Source organism: Hirundo rustica, chromosome 18, assembly GCF_015227805.2.
Source record: "Hirundo rustica isolate bHirRus1 chromosome 18, bHirRus1.pri.v3, whole genome shotgun sequence".
NCBI classification, from domain to species: domain Eukaryota; kingdom Metazoa; phylum Chordata; class Aves; order Passeriformes; family Hirundinidae; genus Hirundo; species Hirundo rustica.
The window spans coordinates 2,706,971-2,726,945 of NC_053467.1; the positions used below are offsets into that span (position 1 = coordinate 2,706,971).

At 40.7% G+C, this 19,975-nt stretch overlaps 1 protein-coding gene across 6 annotated transcripts in view; it reads right to left on the bottom strand.

The window, feature by feature from the left end:
• The window catches only part of FOXK2 (forkhead box K2), a 72,239-nt gene that overhangs the window by 29,855 nt on the left and 22,409 nt on the right, over nucleotides 1–19,975 (bottom strand). The window lies entirely within an intron of this gene.

Sequence of the window (19,975 nt, forward strand, 5' to 3'; positions counted from 1 at the left end):
AGATAAGCTTCCAAAACTAATTTCTCTGCTACTTTCAAGGTCTTAGCTATAACTAAGCCACTGCTGCCCTTTCATTAGAAAACACTGACATACTGCACACAGGTCAGCTCAGTAGATCCAGTGGCTTTTGAACTCTGAACTTTTTGAACATTGGTGAGGCACACCAAAGTTTAGGGACAGCAGCATTCCCGTGGGAATAGTGTATGTAAGAATGCCTGAAGAACAAGGAAAACCAGCACCAAAAGTTTTCAAACACAGGGAGCAGGGAGGGAGTTAGAGATCACCCTGCACACCAAGTAAAGCCCTTCAAAACCCAAGGGATTGGTTTTAAAAGACAAGGCAAAGCTCTTCCCTGATAAAAACTGCTGGAAAAGAGCACTGAAATTTCATCATCTGCCTGCCCATGAAGTATTATTCCCATTTTGAAAAACAGATTAAACGGATTTGTGAGTTGGCCAAGCCGTTTTGGCAAGTGTGCAACAGAGTTGGGAACAGAACGTATTTTTCCCAACACCCAATCTTTGTTTAAACCATTGGATCATCCCCCAATTCTTCCGTTTTCTACAACCACTTTAAGAGGCAAAACATCAAGTGGGAGACATGTCTTCAGGAAAAGGGAGATTAGTTCATTAAATTAGGCTGAAGTACCTCAATCAGAGTTTGTTGCACAGGAGGAGCTGTTTAAGGAGCACAGAAGTAGTGGCTGTGAAGTCCAAATGGCAAAAAGCAACACAAACACACACACATGTATCTTAAGCCATATATCACATTGTCCCAAAGCTAAAGGAACTTTCATTTCATCAGTACTTTACTATTACACCATGAAAAGTGCTTATTAAATGCATACATTCTAATTAAAATCTGTACAGTTAAGTACTGAAGGGTTTGAGGATGCTAAATGGCACAAATCTCATTTCCTATGTGTCTGTGAGAAGCAAGACTTTTTTCCCCCTTATTGAACAGAAGAAAATTAAACCAATATTTCAAGTAATGAAAAAAATAAAGAAAAGCCTAAAATTTCTATCTTAATAGTGAAAAGTATGTGGAGAGAAAGAATTCTACATTTGCTGTCCTTTAGCACCAAGGAGTTCCTCATTCCAGGTGACAAACAGCTGTCAGGTTACTACAAGTGTTACTCACTCCTGTAACTTGTCCTGTGCAGAACCACCCCAAAACATCCCTGCAATACATGCCTGGAGGTGTTCAACAACAAGGGCACATCCTACCCCTGGCGATACTGAAGGACTCACTCTCATTTTGTTTATCTGTGTTACAGTTACTGTCTTTAATTAACTACACTCCTACCCTGCCCTATACAAACAGAATGAAATTGAACAATCTCACAGTGGCCAGAAGCAGACAGACTTTTTTTTTTTTCAATAACCAAACTGCTTTAGTGATGAAAGCACCGTTTTCACCTTTTATTTCTTGTCCTATGTAAATCAAGGACACTGCTGTACACTCTTCAGCCTGGCTTTACTCTAACTGCATTCCTGCAGCCAGGGTGGGAATCCACAATGACCAGAGCAATCCCACACACCAAAGGGATGGAGGGTGATGACAAAAGCACCTCCTTAGGTTGTGTGAACCAAACCCAATCTGATGTTTTCTGAGAATAAACCAATCAAGGCTTGAGAGCAGCTTCTTTGGGTTAACTTCAAAATCCGACCTTTTTTCATTGTTATTATTTTAACTTCAAAATCCAACCTTTTTTCATTGTTATTATTTTGTGATTTAGTTCTTCCAGACCATTGAATTTTCTAAAAACAGAACATCTAAAAGGAAAAAAAGAATGCTCCTGGTACATAATACATGTACCTGCTTTAACCTCAGGTCATTCTGTGAAACATGCCAGAGCCAAAGCAACTTTGTAGGCAGTAACTGACACAATATCAACTAAAGACTTCCAGAATAAAAACTAATATTGAGCTGACTCTTCCTTAAAGCACACAAATTGATGTAATCAAGTTTTTACAATTACTGAAATGATGAAAAAAGAAAGCTGCAATCAACACCAGAAAGGTTCTTAGGCAGGAGAAGATCCTACCAAAGTGCTCAAACAATTAAACTTCACTGGATGAGCAGAAACTCGCAAAGCTTTCCTACCCAGAGATACAGATAAAGCAAGGTGTCTTCCTTTCACCCTCCCCGGAAAAGCAAGGGACATTTGTCCAAGTCAGGCTTTATCAACTGAGCATCTTCCCTCAATGGAAGTGTCAAAACAGTCATATAACAAAAACCCCTGCAAATTACCAATTACAAACTCCCCACACATCTGTAAGCTGGATCCTCCCTCCAGCAGAACAGCGTTTGCTGTTAAAATTACATTTCTGTCATGCACAAATATTGATTGCTACAAATTCATACACTTTTTGTAGTGAAATTCCAACCCAGGATTGCGCATTTAACAGTTTCAGCAACCATAGGATTACTTCAAAATTCCACTGCAGAATCTACTTGTCTGGCAGAGCTGAAGAGATGCAAATGAGTTCAATGCATATGCTGCTGCACAAAGAGAACTGCAAACACTAATTTTCACAGCATTTAAATTAACATGTTTCCATTTACACTTAAGAACCAACTGATATCCGAAAGATTTTGATTTTCAGAAAGATGTGCTGTGGTGAAATGAAATGTTAATCCCTAGTTACAGAAAGTGTTTCCTATTTTCCTATATGTGTACAGCATTATACTACACTTCTGTCAATAATGACAAAAAACTTTTATCCTGAGAGTATTTTTTTTTCAATCCCTATGTCAGTAGAGGAAGCACCATAAAAAAAAGTGGCATTTCCCATAATAACCAAGGTGACCCCAAAGTTAAACTGACCATAAATACTGAAATAGCAGCAAATACCACTACAGATGTGGAGTCCATTTCCCTTGTTTTTAACTCATACACCTAATTATTTTATAATCTTAAAAATATCTGTCTGGAAAAGTTAAAGAGTAATATTCTAAATCCTATTAAGGAACAGCAAAGCAAAAAAGGAGATGATTTGAAAAATATGAATCCAAGAGACATTTTAACAATTCTGGAGGGCACGGCCATGGCCTTACCCAGGATTTTAATAATATGTACATGTTCCCACTACAAAACAACACGCAGGCTTTAAGTCAAAAAAGCTAAAAATGAAGATAACAGACACCTTAGATGATTAAAATCAGTCTGTATAAACCTGCATTTTTCCAACATCCTCTCTCAAAATAAGAAATCATCAGGATTTTTTTACAAGTTGCTCATTAAATGTTAACTTTAATGCACAAGTTTGTTGGTTATGTTTTTCAGAAAGTCAAAAAGATGCATTAGATATTTTTAAACTACCACTCCTTTAATCATCACCAGGAATTACATCAGGAAGACCTTATGAGCACTAATTAGTTGATTTATAAATTCTATCTTTCACTCAGTTTTGCTCCCTCTCCTGAGAAAACACCAGCCAGTTTATATGGAAGTGCCAGAATTAGTGACTTCCCCAAGAACTGCAAAGGTAACAAGACACGACACACCTTCACCTCATACAGAGAACTTGAAAGACAACAAGAAACCTTAAATTCTTCATCACCATGCAGAAAACAAAACACAGAAACTGCTTATCAACTATCTGTGTTTGAAGATACGTCTGTGGTGAAGTGCAAAACGAGAACCATCAACCACACCAACAGTTTGGACCTACTAAAAATAGCCCCAGCACAGCTTTGTTGTTTTTCCAGTCCAACTTCATTGTCCACAGTGGTCTCCCTTGTTTTTCTTACTCCAAGGTTTGTGGTTCACATCCATGAGCAGAAGAACTAAGGATGTCTCCTGTCTCAGGAGTAGGTGGCCAGAACATCTCGGCTGTTAAACCCCTCAGTGATACAACCAACAAACCAGCAAAACAATGTTTTATAAGAAAATTCTTTGGGGTTGGTGTGAGAAGCTGCCCACAAGGGATCTAGTGCTGCCAGAGCCTCCAGGAGTGCTCCAGGCTCACCCTGGAGAAAAGGAGGCTCAGGGGGGACCTTCTGACAGGAGGCTGCAGCCAGGTGGGGTCAGGCTCTGTTCCCAGGGACAGGACAAGAGGAAATGGCCTCAGGTTGAGCCAGGGAGGTTTAGGTCAGGTATGAGGAAAAATATCCTCACAGAAAAGGTGGTGGTCAGTCCCTGGCACAGGCTGCCCAGGGCAGTGGTCGACCCTGCAGCCAGGATCAGGAATTACAGAGTAAGACCTTCCAAGAGGAGACAACTTTCACACCAGCCCAGGTTTAACATCTTTTTCCATGGTCAAGGGGACTGAGGGCACCCTCAGGCATTTTGCAGATGATGCCAAGCTGGGTGGGAATGCTGCTCTGCTGGAAGGTTCTGCAGAGGGACCTGCACAGGCTGGATCCATGGGCTGAGACCAATGGTTGTGAGATTTAACCAGGCCAAGAGCTGAGTCCTGCACTTGGGTCACAACAGCCCCCGCAGTGATCCAGGCTGGAACAGAGCGGCTGCAAAGCTCCTGGTGGAAAAGGGCCTGGAGGTACTGGTCAACAGCTGAAGATCAGCCCAAGCAGCCACAATGGCCAGTGGCCCTCGGCCTGTACCAGCCATGGTGTGGCCAAAGGACCAGGGCAGTGCCTGTCCCCTGTGCTGGGCACATCTCAAATCCTGGGACCAGTTTTGGGCCCCTCACTATGAGAAAGACATTGTGGGGCTGACACACGTCCAGGGAAGGGAGGGGAGCTGGGGAAGGGGCTGGAGCACCAAGAACACCTGAGGGAGCTGGGGGGACCCACCCTGGAGAAAAGGAGGCTCAGGGGGGACCTGCAGCCAGGTGGGGCTCAGGCTCTGCCCCCACGGAACGAGGGACAGGACAAGAGGAAACGGCGTCAAGTTGTGCCATGGGAAGTTTAAGTCGGATACGAGGAAAAAAAATTCTTCACAGAAAGGGTGGTCAGGCCCCAGCACAGGCTGTCCCGGGCAGTGGTGGAGTCACCATCCCTGGAGGGATTTAAATGACGTGTGGTTGTGGCACTTGGGGACATGGGTCAGGGGTGGCCTTGGCAGTGCTGGGTCAATGGTTGGACTTAATGACCTTGAAGATCATTTCCAACTAAAAAATTCTGTGATTCTATGAAATGCTAATAGAACTGCGTTATCAATCTTACATTAATATCTTCCCGTCCGGTAATGGAAAAAGTTGCACTTCTGACTTGACAGAAAACTAATCCCAAGCCTCTCCCCTTCTCTTCCCAGGGATTGTTTTTCAGGCCCACCAGTAATCTGACTCGAGCACACAACATGAACACCAAGGGCAGGAGAGGATGGTTCTTTCAGCTCTAACTCCCAACTGGTTTGTTTTAAATAACCTAGAAACCAAAGGTTTACAGTTTATCTACAGGGCCTGAATTTTATTAAAAGGTATGGTTAAAACAAGGTGAAAGTGCTGTTGTAATGAACCTGTACCAGTAGAGAGCTAATGTGAATGTTAAAAAAAGGCTTCTAAAAACAGGAACCACGAGAAGAATCCTTTTAATTACGGCAAATGCTTGAAAAGGCAAGTTTACCAACACACTTAAAATGAGAAGCAAAAGCCTTCTGTAACAGCGTATCCTTTAACTCAGTGCACTTCCAGGAGAAAACTGAATTAAAAAGAATAATCTATATAAAGAAGTATGCAATGCTAAGCCTGTTACCTACAGTGCACACAAATAACTACGAGATGATTCATTCTGAAAAGCTCACCAAGTCCAATTAATTTTGTGTCAAGCCTGATCCCATCCAAGAGGTAACACTCCCTAAAACGTTATGAAACACACAGCAAAGATGCAGTATATTTGTATGTACATTAAAGTTTTATCTACTGCTGCTCTCCAGAGCTCCCCAGCCCATCAGTCTGGGTTGGTGCTCACTCATTTTGTACCAGAATCCACAGCACGGAGCTGCTGCAAATGAAGAGTCACAAGCAGTCTGGGAACTCGAGCTGTCATCAAAAATCAGTTTTAAATCAAAAAAGGCCTATGGAGTGTCTGCTTCACATCGTTTATCTAACCAAAGATGACAAGGGATGAGGGAAAAACCCTGCCATTTCACAGACGTGAAACATAACAGTGAAAAATTGACACAGAGGAGAGGTATCGCAGCTAACTAATGAATATAGACCAAGTCCCAAAAGATTAAGTGTAAGGTCATTTTATCTCTCAATTACAAGTTGAAAATAATCAGACTGGTCTCCACAGTTTCAAAGACATTACCACAGGAGTTACCTGGGATGGCATCCTAAGAGAAAGAGCACAAACAAAATAGGGGCGGGGGTGGTGGTAAACACAACGGAGAATTTTAGAAACACAGACTCAACAGAAAGAGGAGAAAAGAAGATTTAAAAAAAATAATAAATAAGAAAGAAACAAAAGGCTCAGTGCTTGATAGTGACAGAGGTGAGAAAACCTCTCAAAAATAACCAGCTAGTAACAAAAAGTAAGTAATTCATGGCCTAGGCTGAAGTGGGGGCATGTGCCGGTCATATGTTCAGCGTATGTTACTGGCACCACTCACCAGCATGTTCCATGTTGTAATAGCTCAAACATTTAGAGCTGAAATGTGCTGCCTTCAGGGACGACATGATCTGGGCAGCCCTGACGAAACACACACCACTCCACACGAACACGGGCTAATTTTGGCTCCCAGGTTATTTCTCCATACTCCAAACAATGCTTTGCTTGGCACTAGCACGCTTCAAGAGCTTATATTAAATATAACCAGTGGTAGCGTGAAGCAACCTTTAAAAGCAGCAGATTCAGTTTATCCAAGATTACATAAAATGACTACTGTGGTGTGTGTGTGTGGCTCCTCGAGGCCACTCTGTGCCTGGATCCAGGCACACATTTCAACTGCTCAGCACCCTTTGAAGCTGTGCACTCACCACCTCCAACACAGCAACACAGAACACGATGCCACCCGTGGCCCAGATGACAGTGAAATGCAATGGTGATGTTTTAAGACTCCAAAACACAGCGGGGGAAAAACCCTGATTCACATGGAGCTCAAACATGCAGCTTCAAACACCTGCTGTGTGCAGCAGCCAGCTCTGCCTCCCCGCTCCTGTCAGAGCTGTACAAGAACGCTGCTTCTGCTGCTGACACACGGATCCTCCGGGGAAGGATCAACCCCTCTGCTGACCAAATCAGCCCCTTCTGCACCCAAACCAGTAGCTATTTTAGATCCATTTACTTCCTTTTTAATAGCTGTCATGTAGTATTGTCCTTTTAAATGCCCCAGAGTGATTGCTCTTTCCTTTGTATTTTTGTATTAAATCATTACCTGCACAAGTCAAATCCTGTCTCCATTTAGAACACCTTTAAGAGGGTTATTCTAATGACTTAAAGATGGTGTGAACCATCACAAGTATCTAAGGACCTTTAGGATTTAAAAATAAAAGTCTCCTTCATTCAGGGAAGAGCTTGATAAGTCCAGCTCCTTGCTCTGAGTCAGACACTGTCAGTATGTCCTCAGTCAGCAATTTATTTACCACAAAACATCCCTACAAAAACACAGGGCAGTTGTATATATTCTCTTCTTTACATCTCCTGGGGAAGGTTGGAACAAGCAGCTCCCACCAAAACAAAACAGGCACAAGAAGGACAAAATTGCTGGTTTAACACACCCAGTAACCAATGCTTCCCTAACCAGAGCCCGGGGATGTGCCAGCTGAAGAGCAATGTCACTGCAACAGGCTCCCAGCCCCCCTGGGCCTTACCCAGATTTATCTGGGAGTAATTAACCCTAAACTGCTTTGACCTTCCAGATAAGGAATTTTACTGGAAGAACAAGAAAACCACCAAGTGCTGTAATATCAAAGGTTGTTGAAAAAGAACAAGAACTCTTGTAGAAACAGGAGTTTCCTTGGGGATGAGGCACACCAACACCTTTCAGTAAAAGAATGGAATCAGAGTCTGAGTATTATGAGAACTACCAAAAACACACCCTGCCTCCTCGAGCCCCCCCAAAAAAGGGACCTGGATCACATTCCTACACTGCCATCTCCCAGGTTCATTTCCACAACATCAGGATTTTTCTTTTCTCATTTCAAGAACTGTAGAAAAGCCTGATTTTTACAACCAACATTTTTGATTAAACCACCTTACTCAGTTTCTTCTCCCTGTACTCAAAATGACACTCTCCCACACTGTGGTTATTTTGTATTCTATGTAACCAAGCTTTCCAGCTCTTCAGATGAAGTTCAATAATTTTATGGCACACTTTTCAGCAACACTGCAGCTAACTCAAAGAATGTACATAGACAAATACAAATAATCTTTCCTTCAGCTACTATTAAGCCAAAATAACTTAAAACTTTTACAGATTTTTATTTAATCCTTCTGGCTGAGGGTTGAATTATTTATATTCAGATGCTTCTTTGACTCTTTTGCAAGGCTTGCATGCTTCTTTTCTTTAGAGGCTTCAAACCACCCAGTTTGCTGATAGCCCTAGATAAGAGTGAATAACCTCACGTAAGAATCTTGAGTACTTACTAGTCCACAGCAGACCAAACTTATTTATAGCTAAGTAGCAAGCTGGGGTTAGTGATCTCTTCCAGGCTCAACAATCTTCCAACCTCAGAATAACCACCCCATAAAACAAGCAGGGCTATTTCACTACCGACAGCAAAGTCAACATCTGTGTACGAGGGTGTGCTGGCAGATGAGTGCTCTGGCTGCCTGCACTGCAGGAGACAGCAAAAGCCATTCAGAACAGGCCAAACTTCGTGAAGGAAATTGAAAATCTTCATCAGGAGTTGCTTTGAATTTAACTTGCATGTTTAAACAGAGAAAGGTGGAAGGATCTGAGTTCTCCTCCTAACTGTAAATGAGGTTTTTAATTTTATCTTGTGATGGTTTAACAATTAGTGACAATTTTTTTTTCTATCTGAGGTAATATTCCCTATATCCTATGATGCAGTTAAGGAAAAATTACTACATGAGAAAACATCATTTTAGGGCACCAAAAAAATCTCAAAAAAAAAGAAAACAGAGAAAGAAATAAAGAAAATGGTATATTTTTAAAAGTTCTAACAGAATTCTGGCAGAATCTCAGTTCTAATGAAGTTATGTTACAGAAACGGCGAATATCCATAGACTAGTTGCATTTCTCAGCTTTATGGGCAGACCAATACCAGGAAAATGTTTTAAAAACAAAGGTTTGAATTTCAATTTAAGAGGATAAACAAACAACTGAACTTCTCCTGTGGTTTTTACCTATTGCATCTCTTTCCGGTGTTGCTACACGCGCCTGTCACGTGAACATTTTAACTGAAACACTGTGGTTTGCAGGTCCAAAACGTCTCTGGCAATTATCAATATCTAGAAAGCTGAATGAATAATATTGTACCCAACCACAAACTGTAGAGCTCACCCTACCCTTAGACTTCAGCCCTGCATTCATTTCAGAACCTGCGCTGCCAGAAGAGGGGAACCACCTCGAACTGCTGCATCTGCTCTTCCACTCAGTGATGCAGCTGCAAAAGTGGGGCCAGGATCTTGATGGTATCACTGAGAGGAGGGCTGCATGAGGATGCATTTCATCATTCCATGAGAATCATACCACCCAATCCGGTAATTTTAATGGAGCTAGCTACCTCAGAATATATTGCATACTCTTCAAAGCAGGATTTTCATAGCATTTGAACACCAAGTCAGCATTTGCCTTGCAGCCCCTAATGCTAAGAAAAGAAAAAATGTTCAGTAATATGAAAGTGCTGAGAGGACCAAACCACCAGCCCCACCACCTGATAAAAAACCTCCTGGGTCAGACCACACAAGTGCTTTTGGCTGATTTTTCCAGAAAAAGTGTATCAAGGGATGACCATGTCAGGCAGATCAGAGAGAAACACCTCTAGAACTCTCTGCGAGCCTAACCCAGCCACACCCAGGACATTCACACACCTAAGGAAAGAAAACAACTCACTTCCTTGAACGCCTCTTTGCTTAATGCATTATTTACTGCTTTCATCTGTGGAAGTGATAAACAAGGGTTTGATTGAGGATCATTTAAGTAACTCACTCCTACTAACCCCCGTCAGCACCCAAGTCCACCAAACACCGCACAGAAATGAAAGGTGGTATTTGCTATCATCTGCTCCTCCTGCAAGGGACGGTTTTCCTGAAATGCTGCCCCTCAGCCCCCCTGGAAGAAGGCTCAGAGTGAGGGTGAGCAGTCAGGTCCATCAGATCAGGAAACCCACGCACAGTTAATTCCAAGGCTGCTACCCAAGCAGTTTTGGAAGGCTGCATCAACTCCACTGACTGAATTACTACAAGCACGCTTCCCTTTGAGGCCACTCTGGATTTGCTCTCCTGCATAAAGAAGCAAAAGCTCTCTCCAAGTCACACCTTTGTTTGAGATGTTTCTACAACCTGTCAAGCTGAGGCCCTCAAAAGACACCACAGGAAATCCAAATACCAGGTGATCTACCTGCGTTGTCAACTTCAGCAGATTTATGTATTTCCTGAAAAAGCACTATCCATATATGCAGCCCCTGCAATGAAAGATGTGTAAAAATCAGTTAAGTGTACTTATGGTTCAACTTTTTTTTTTTTTTTAATTTAACATACCCCTCTACCAAAAAAAGCATGCTGTCACAAGAACTTTTAGGATTGAAACATTCTTACATTGCATTGCAAGCGCTTTTTTAATACACAAAAATTAGTTTTGGCCTTACACCGTTTTGAATCTTTCTTTTCCTTTCCATTTTTATTTCATATAGCATAAACAGCTCTTATAACTGCAACTCCTTGATGTACAATTCCACAAGTTCCAGCCAGCTGACTGCTGCCCAAAGTCTGTGCTGGCCCACCATGTACTCCGCTGCCTGCCAGACCTCTCTGTGAGCCACTTCAATGCTACAGCAAAGCACCCAAAAATAGCAAAAAAAGCAGGGAGCAGCAGCATATGAACATCTGATGAGCTCCAGCCCAACCTGCAGTGAGGACCTTCCCTCTTTGGATTAACTCAGATGTTCACCAAAGCACGGCCAATGTTCCCAAAAAGTGAGACCCCAGATCCTTCTGAATCACATTTCCCCAATTAAATCTCCAAGTCGGAGACACCTCACACTCTGTAAGGATAACAACTGTATTGCTTCTCAGCCTCAGCCCTCAAACTTGAGATAATCTTAATCTTCCTTCTTTCTTCAAGCCTCCCAGCACACCCTTTCACTTCTCTTCACACAACTACAAACCCCAGAGTCCCCTACCCATATGTTAAAGCAAAAAAGGGTTTTGCTCATCATCTTTCCCATGTATTAACTGAATTTCCCTTTTCCATTTTTCTAATCTCTATGGGGTATGATGCTACAATCAATTATAGAATATCCTGAGCTGGAAGGGACCCACACAGATCAGAGTCCAACTCCTGGCCCTGAACGTGGCAACCCCAAGAATCCCACTGTGTGTTTGAGGGCATTTATCCTCTTTACCATTATTTTTACTTACCTAAATAACCAGTTAGCTCTGATTCAAATTTAAACTTGTCCCTGCAGAGAATTTCATGTGAATAAATTCACCCTTCTCTTCTCTAAGCCTTACTCATTTTAAAATCTTATTTCTCTACCTCCTTCATTGGCCCTGCAAGCCTTCTTCACCTGCCTAGAAAGGCCAGAAGACTGCAGAATCACCCAAGGAGGGAAATTCTTTTTTATAAGAGACAGCTTCCATCATTTATCCTTTCCAATTAGTTCCTTTGTGTGTTTACTGCATTGATTGTAACCAACAAGCTTGACTACTACAGAAGTGTATAAACGGCGTGTCTAGGCCTTGTCTGCTCAAGTTATATTCTGCCTAGATATGTCCAAAGGACAATACAAAGTGATAAATCAACTTTTTCCTGTATTCCCAGTCTTAAAAAACAACAAAGAGAACATCAAAACAAGCAAGCAAACAAACAAAAGCTAGATAACTGTGTTTATATCTTCATAGACAATCAGACTTTCACCTTAGAGGTAGTAAAACATGTATTGTACACTGTGCTGAGACACCAACATTTCAGCTACAGCTTCTTGAGGAAACTGATGCTTCAAAGGAAGTTAAACAACTTTTTCTCAGCTGTGACAGGGAAAAAAGGAAGCAAAGAAGGAAAAGAGTAGGCAAAATACCTGCTCTCATACTGGAACCACTGAAAATCAAAATTTCAAAGTAACTTCTACCAATACATTCATTAATGCACAGCATTTCTGAAGCAGAACCATATATTTAATCTTCACTTAAGTGATCTAAAAACTTGAATTTAAATTCACTACAAGGTGCAAAGACCTTTTCCATTATACACTGGCCTGATTTTTTATCAACACAAGAATTAAGCAGCTAATACCTCACGAGCTGTATCCAAGACTTACTTAAAGAACAAAAGTTTTCACGGAATCACTTTATATTACACAAAAATTATCTCTGAAACAGTACAGCGTCATCCAATACAAAGAATGTGACAAAGTGAACAAAAGCATCAACATCAGTGTGAGAACACTACTGGCAAGTGTAAATAAACAAATACCCAACTGGATGTTTGATGCTTTAGAAGTAATTCTAATTTAAAAGCAAGACAAATATTGACTCTTTGTTAAAATACATAATAAAATGGTGTCTTGCTATAACCCCATGACAGTTTATTAAAAAGAGACTTGCAGAGGAAGTAAAGAAGCTCCAGCTTTACCTCTTGTAACCCCAAGCCATGAAATGTCACCCAGCCATTCCTGCTCTGCACCTCCTCGCTAGGGCTGACACAGCAAGGGTTGTTTTCTTGTTTATCAGTGGAAGACGGTGAGACAGATACCCCACCACTCCTGAAAGTAAACTACAGCAGCACAGCTCAATTCAAACCCTGACAATTTAGTTTACAGCCTCTGGTTTCACACCTGTGTGTGATCCATTAGCGAGCCTTTAGTACTCTCATTCAGCCCCATAAAAACCAACCCAGCCTCATCACACTCCTTTTGAACAAAACAAACACACTGAACCCCTCATGTCCTCCACTCCTTGAGACTTCTTCCAGCCTTCAATTCTTTTTAACAATCCTCCACTTAAATCCTTGCAGTTTTGCAGGATTCTTTAAGGCAGATTTGATTCCAGAATGATGTGAAGCTCCAGCACAGGTTTCCACAGCATCATCATCTCAGAACAGGCATCTCACCATCTCTCTGCAGTCATGGCTTTCACTCTACTGCCACTTTTCAGAACAGTTTCCCACCCTACAGTTCTGCCCTGTGTAGTTTTCCAGATGACATTGTTTGGGGATTTTTTAAATTGATTCATTCTATTTTTTGTCCTCATGATTTGAGAGGATAATGTTTCCAACACTGTAAATATTTATCAGTAATTGCATTTACCCCAAATTACTACACAAAATCCAGTAGTGATCAGGTATTTCTTATCACAATTCAGCACTAAACTGCACATTATTGTAACCAGCCTGTGCATTCCGTAAATTCTGCTGTAGGGAATACAGACATTTTTTTCTATATAGGACTGTGGTTGGATGAAGCACTTTATTCAGCTGTAGATATCCCCATCCCAAGAGAATCCAAATGGACAAGGTGCTGAGCAGTTTGATCCAATGCTGAAGTCACTTCTGCTTTCAGCAAGGCCTTGCCTGGAGCTTCCTTCTGTAATTCTTAAACCAGCACTGAATTAAAATTAATTCCAGTCAATTTTATACTAATTTTGTTCCACTCCATAACACCAATAATGACAAAACTCTGGGTTTTTTTACTTTACTGCTCTGGCTCTCCAAACTCTCAATTCCATGGGCATCCTTATCCACAGGAGATTCCTTGCTGAGGTCAACAGGAATGTTTGGATCAGCATGGACAGAATTAATTTCATTCGGTGCACACCGGCAAACACAAAGGTGGTGTATTCCCATTAATATTCATTAAAACACTCTGAAATTTTGAATACTGAAAATTTTCCTCCCACCACTACTCCAGCACACACAGAGACCATGCTTTGTCCAAGCTTCTGCTTGGCAATACCTAAGAGGACAGAGCAGCACGTGCAGGGGCTGCAGCAGAATCACAAACACAAATGTGAAGAAACTCCAACCACGTACAAACCTTCTCTTGCCCTAGAAAAAATGACATGGTGAAAAATTTGTACCAGCTCTGCAAGCGCTCACTGAGCGTAACTCACTGAAGCCTCAGCTCCCTTCAGTGGTAAAACAGCAGTGAGGAATCCGAACTGCAGAATGGGACATTTATTTCCTATACCATCCAAAGTGGAATAGCTGCAGAATAAATATGGTTCCTCCCCTCCGACTGCTTTATCTAGGTCAAAAAACTCCTTAAAGGCAGGAAGTCGCAGGAAACAAATGTCACTACACATCAACTTTTTATCATGAAAACAAGCAAGGCAGCAGATAAACCCACCACCTTCCCAGGATTTCAGCACAGACAGCAGCTTATTAGCAAACTGTTGTGAAAACTCCTTATAACTGCAAAAGCCACGGCCTCACACCGCGTGACAAATACGTGGTTTTCTTTGAAATGGTATTTTTTCCTGTATTTTACGTAATTTTATATAAGTTAATGGGACTTGAGACGTCTTGAAGAGTTGATGCGTTTTCTCAAAAACACAGCAAATGAGAGGCATAATCTTATTTTCAATAGCTCAGGCATGACTGTAAAAAACCTTTTGCTTTGCCCATGACAATTGCACATGCTCAAAAAAATAAAAAGAAAAACCCAACAGCAGCAGAACTCCTCCACAGCAGAATTAATCTCTAAAACACATCTCCCTCTATGAAGGAGTATTTGTAAGACAGTGCCCTTACCTAATTATAAGCAAATTAATAATACACACTTATTTTGAAAAGGGTGAAAGATTAACTTATTTTCTTTATTAGCTCATTTAACTTACTACTTTTGCTATTGATTAAGAGTATCATCCTACTCAAACATGGCACCTTGGTATTTTGATTTAATCAATGCAAAGAATGATTTAATTTGCATATCTCCTACCTCATTATAACTGAAGTAAGAATCTCAGAACTCTCCTTCAACTGCAGATTCTTGGAACAGACAGTTTTAATACTGACTTTTGCACCTTTAAACCAAAACGATGCTAATCTTGCTTCTGTCATAGAACTGGAACTTTACAGACTATAAAGAACTATAAAGATGATTTTCCAGTTTGTAGTATTTCATAAAACTACACAAAGAATCTACTTACTTCTATAGCTAACTACAGATGTGAGAACATTTGTAGATCAGTAGAACTGGGTAAGGATGTTTCATATACATATCAATCATCAACAGAAAAAGCCTGTCGAGTGCAAATTAATCCAAATATAAACTGTTTAAGCTTCACCTCAATCACCTGACTGGTGTCTGACAATTTGCAACACTGCTTTATTAACAACAACAAAAATCAGTCAGGAGGTATGTGCAATTGAGAGGCAAATATGAAAAAAAAAGGAGATGATAGAAACAACTGTAACACAAATTATTACTATAGAAACTTCCTGCTCATCTCTATTTTCATTTCAAATCATATGTGCTCTACCTTCTTCCTCCTACGCTCCTTTTCAATCAGATCTGCTTAAGTGAGAACCCTACTTCTACTGAGCTTGACATTTGCAAATCCTACTTTAAAGTAGCCAAAAACCCACCTATAAACACAGCCCCGTTGACCTTATTAGTCACTATGGCACAGGACCAGCATCTGCCAGAGACAGTAAATAAAAGTTTCTGGAGTCTGACTCTGTCAAGTCACAGCCAAGCCCAATGTTCCTTAGTTTTATGCTCTGAGGTAATTTGTAATTGATAGTTTAATACAGCCGGTATGGAGCTCCAAAACACACCTCTGAACGCAAATCAATCACAAGGTCTCCCAAACTCTCGGGCAGCTGTCGCCCTGACGAGCCACTGTCTCTGTCAAAAGTGGTGTCAAGGAAGGGAGAAAGCAGGTGCCCACATGGCCTGAGGGACTTACAGCACACTCTTGAGTACAGACTGCAAGAAAATATTAACACAAATTCCTTGAAGCATGTGTTTTGTTTGACTGCTCAAAGTATCTAACAGTTATATTAGTAAGAAAACCTTTAGAACATAAATCATAACCCAAACCCAAGTAATGCATGTTCTTCCTTAGCTACCACGGAACACTACCCAAGGAAATGTTGTGATCCTTTCACCTCCACTGTTAAACCAAACCGCAGATGTTTCCAGTGAGAAATTTCCATGGAGCACATGTACAGTCACAGCTCCAACCACACAGACATACTTTAAGTAGCTGCAATTACATGACAGAAAAAAGTGCAATGACACATTTGAGGCTCTTTACAATCTGTTTCCTGGGCAGGTAACACTGAATACAATAAACTTTTCCGAAGAATTGACTCAGGGAATAGATATACTTGATCCTTGTTCAGAATCAACCAGCCTTCATCAGCTTAAAGGCAGCAAAAACCCCAGTTTGTAACTCCAGACTACAAGACCAAATTAGAACTATGGGTTCAGCCCTCTGTATTATCAGGAGGAAAAGCAGAAGAACACAAACAAATTAAAATTTAACTTAGTTTTCAGCTACATAGGCTTAATGTAAGATTAATCAGTAAACGTTAAGCTAAAGTAAAATGTACTTGATGTCATTTGCTGTAAGAGCACCCACACTTAGTAATGTAAAAAAAGTCTGAAGAATGAATGACAGAATGGGAGAGTTATTTACTGTCTCTTACTATAAAAGAGCTTCAGTTGGATCAAATAAAATTACCAGGCATCAAGTTCCAAAAACTCAGCAAAAAGAGGTATTTTTCCCAACATGGGCTCCAATTACGTTGCAGAATTCACTACCCAAAGACACTGCAGATAGAAGAGGTTTACCCAAACTCAACTACTACAAAAAGATATAAACAGGAAAATATTTTAACTTAAAAAGAATTGAACTCTGACTCTGTACCCAAAAGAAAAACCAAGGGAAACACAACCATTTGTATTAATCCATTTTTATGCTCCTTCCTGGGCATCTGCTACTGACCACTTTTGAAGGCAGGTCATGGACTAAACGCATCTCTGATCTGACTTAAAATTGCTGCTCTTATGTTCATGGTATCTTGCTTCTGAATCACAAATTACTTCCACAAAAGCAAAACCAAAAGTAATGACTAAAATACAAAATCTATGGGTTTGTCAAAATGAGTAAGACTGCCTCGGAACAGTGAAGTCCAAGATGTCCCGAGTTCTGTGAATTCAAAGGCCAATTACACAAAGCACATCCAAGGAACCCAAAAATCAAATCAAAACAAAACAAAAGCACTCCTTCAGAGCAAAGTTGTACCCAGAATTCTGTCTGTTTTTCCAGCTGTATCAGTTACATCTGTCTGGAATCCTGCCTCTCCAAAAGCTGTACACAACGGCTCCGGCAACAGCCGCTGCCCAGCACAAAAGGTATTTTTCCAGCCAAGTACCTCAAAAGCAAATATTGATGTTATGATTTACCTAGCAATATATCCAATCAATGCTTTCACTGAAGGCAAGGGAAATTCCACAAGCAGCAAATGAAACCAATTGAAAAACATGAACTTTACGAACCGGAGAGGGACAGCCTGCGCATCTCAAAGGTAGTTGTAGAAGAATAATTGATCTGCTTTGATCTGGGTGTCTTGAGCAGGAGCCCCTGCAACCTCTTTCATCCCACGTGTGCCATGACATTGACAGGAGAGCTCCTTGCTGGACACACTCAAAAATGGCTCTTTTCTCCCCACCCCCACTTGATTCATCTCACAAGACGACAGCTGGTTTGTACATACACAAGTAGGGATGGGAGTCTGTCAAGAACTGCAAAAACAAAAACACACTTCCCACTGCTATTACCTCCTGCTTGATAACTTCAACATTTGAATTGCCAGTGAGGCTTCCAGGGAAGCATTAAAAATAGCAACCAGAACACTTATCTTAATGCACAGTAATTCCATGTTTCATGACATTTCTATCTGTAGAAAAAAAGATGCCTTTATTACAGGCAAGTGTATACTCTAACATTAATAATTTAATTTCCCCAGATGTTTAAAATGTGTGTTTTGCAGGAAACTACCACTGTGTATTTCTGGTTTTTTTCCTTCCGAAAACAGGGAGTTCAGTAACATTATTAATGCAGTCAAATTTAAACAGTGTTGAAACAAAAAAAGGCCAAAGATGTTGGAACTACATACAATTATTAGTGACAAGCAAATAAGACATTTCAAGTCCGTAAGAGTATTGTACTTGGGACCTTTGTAAGTCACTATTAAACAGACAAAGATGGACCCTCCATTCTTGGCTTCCAGCAAAACAAACAGAAGGAACAAGCCACCCTGAATTTTTTAAATTTCACCTGCCTTTAAAATTTCCAGCGATCGTGTAGTCATAGGCGAAGCATATTTATTACTGGCAACAGAGTAGGATTAAACAGCAACAAAAATAGATCTGGTGATTACTTGAGCTGGAGGTTGGCAATCATCAGTCCTGAGCTCACACCAAAACTACCTTCCTTCCCATCACACTTCAATCGTTAATTAATGTTTACATTATACTGAAGTAAGTTTGACTCTTAAAATCCAGAAGACCACCTTCAGCGCGACCAGTTAAATCTACAACAGAACTCAAGAACAGGACTACAAACAATATTAGTCATCAGCAAGTCACACTAAGTACGTCCTAGGAGCAGGCAGTACTTTGAATTTGCCTGAAGACTACTGTTCCAAAAAAAAAAAAAACCAACCCTTGCAAATAATAAAACTACTATTTCCCCATTCAGGAGTTGTGTTGTAGAAATAGGCTTTGTTTTAAAAAAGCAACAAAGTAGCATTTGCTCTTAATCTCCAGCGTAACTCTGGGGCTGTAGACTCTTCCTGCCCTTCAAGGTGACTCCAGCTCCTGGCCAGGGGCACCTTTTATTTACCAGCCTACACCTAGAATTTGTAACCAGGAGTTAACCTCTTCCACCAGCCCCCAGCCCTGGAAACTGAGGGCTGTGCACAAGGAATGGTGTCACCTCTGAACACAGCAAATGCCAGTTCCCGCACCACCACCCACGTTCACTGGTGAAGAAATTTTAACTACACACAACTTTTCATCATTGTTCAATACAAAAGTGAGACAAATCCTTCTGAATCCTCTTTCCACTTGAAAAGCGACACTGATGGAAAGAACCAGAATAAATTACAAATCAGAGGACAGTATGAAGAAGTACTTCTTTTTTCCTCACGTCTTCAGCATTTTACAGAACATTACTGACTCAATTACTCCAACTAATTCTAGACTGAAATTAACACAGATCACCCACAACTGTGCTTACAAATAGTATATTATACCACAGTGCTTACAAAGAAAACAGTATTTGATCTACATTTCATAAATGTGCTAGATTAAAATATAGATTAACCACATGTCAAATAATTATAAATATTAAAAGCAGAAAGCAAAAATAGAAGTGACAGTTAAAGGTCAAACAAGTCTTCCTATATTCAGGATTACACACTGGCACTGTTGAAGCCCTTCAGAATTAGCATTTCCTAGAAAGCAGCAAGGTAAGACAATTTGATTTTCACAGAGAAACTAGGTGAGAAAACTAACATTAGGCCGCCAGCAGAAAACATACACCATCAATGTCCTAAACACAGTTTAAAAGGGGCTAGGGCATGGAGGCTGTGTCACTGATGGCATGTGCTTTATAAAGGTACAGCACTCGTAACGTTTTAGGTATTTCTTAGTCAAGGCAGCTAAAATACACTAAACCAAAACACTTTCACTTTTCCTACATGTGACTCCTCGGAGCACAGATCACTTATTTACAGTTCAACACATCCTTAAATGTCGTGGGCAGGCTTCACGTATTGCCCTAGAAAATCATTTTGCACAGACAGTTAATGTTTGGTAATGGCAAAGGAATGTATTACCGTTTAAAACCTCTTAATACATTTGTTGTCACGGAAAGAAAACATTTTAAAACGCCAAGGACAGCAGAAGCATTTCACGTGGACGATTCC